This window comes from Empidonax traillii, unplaced genomic scaffold (assembly GCF_003031625.1).
Source record: "Empidonax traillii isolate 1590-97213 ecotype Southwest subspecies unplaced genomic scaffold, ASM303162v1 scaffold2172:size49218, whole genome shotgun sequence".
Taxonomy (NCBI): Eukaryota; Metazoa; Chordata; class Aves; order Passeriformes; family Tyrannidae; genus Empidonax; species Empidonax traillii.
Window position 1 is genome coordinate 29,144 of NW_020957365.1, and position 1,023 is coordinate 30,166.

Sequence of the window (1,023 nt, forward strand, 5' to 3'; positions counted from 1 at the left end):
GGACTCGAGCGCGCACCCAAAGGATTCTTCGGGGAGCTCCTCTGGGTGCCCCAAGCTGGGGAGCTCAAAGCAAGGTCCCTGCAATGGATTGAGGCATTCCTGAGAGGATCAGAGGTGGAGCTGTCTGTCCTGGCCATGCAGCTCTGGACTGGGCTGTCATTGGGTTCTCAAAGTGGTGCTCTGACTGCACAAGAAGTGTGGGATTGGGCTTAAGGGATGAGTGGTGATGGTACCATTGGGTGTTTTCTCTTGGGTGGAATTGTGAGAGCTGCAGGAGTGCAAGGTGTGGGTTCCAGTCCCCCCAGTGTTTGGTTTGCACATGTGCTGGTCAGGCACAGGTCCAGCTTCCTCAGTCCTTAACACACCAGAGGGAGAATTAAGGACTGGTTTAATTGACCAATTAATTAATCAATCACTGTTAAGATGATGGGTGGGACAGGGGTTTAACTAGGAAAACAAGGAGTTATTTCTCAGTTGGCTTATTTGTAAGATCCCCTAAGCCTTTGCTAGGAAGAGATTGGTTGGAGAAGTTGAGGTGGAAATTAAAATGGAAAATGGAAAGATGGTTGAAATTGTAATTGATGAAACTAACTGTGTGAGAGCAGCAGCTCTTCTCGTGCAGGAAAGAACTCCTGTCAGCAGCACCGTCCCGGCTGGAGTGGCAGATGGAGTTGTTCCTGTGGTGTGGACCAGTGGAATTCCAGGAGAATGGGCAACGGTGGACTCTGTAGGTATTACCTAGAGAGATCTCAGCTTCAAGGTAAGGCAACCCCAGAATCCTTTAAATCACAGTGCCAGAACGTATTGGTTGCAGTAACAGCTAAATTTGCTCACTGTGGTTTGCTTCCAGAATGTGACTGCAAGAACCTGCAGAGAAACCCAGTGGCAAAGAGGATTGATCAGTGCAGGACCTGAGAGAAGCACCTGGAATGACAACCTTGAGCAGCTGACAGTCCTAGATTTCAAGATGCCCTTTGCTGCATCTCCAGGAGCAAGGCAAGCCAAGAAACCTTTGGTTTTTTC

At 49.1% G+C, this 1,023-nt stretch overlaps 1 long non-coding RNA gene across 1 annotated transcript in view; it reads left to right on the top strand.

Moving 5' to 3' along the window:
- LOC114071648 overlaps positions 1-1,023 on the top strand; it is a 12,381-nt gene that overhangs the window by 1,415 nt on the left and 9,943 nt on the right. The window lies entirely within an intron of this gene.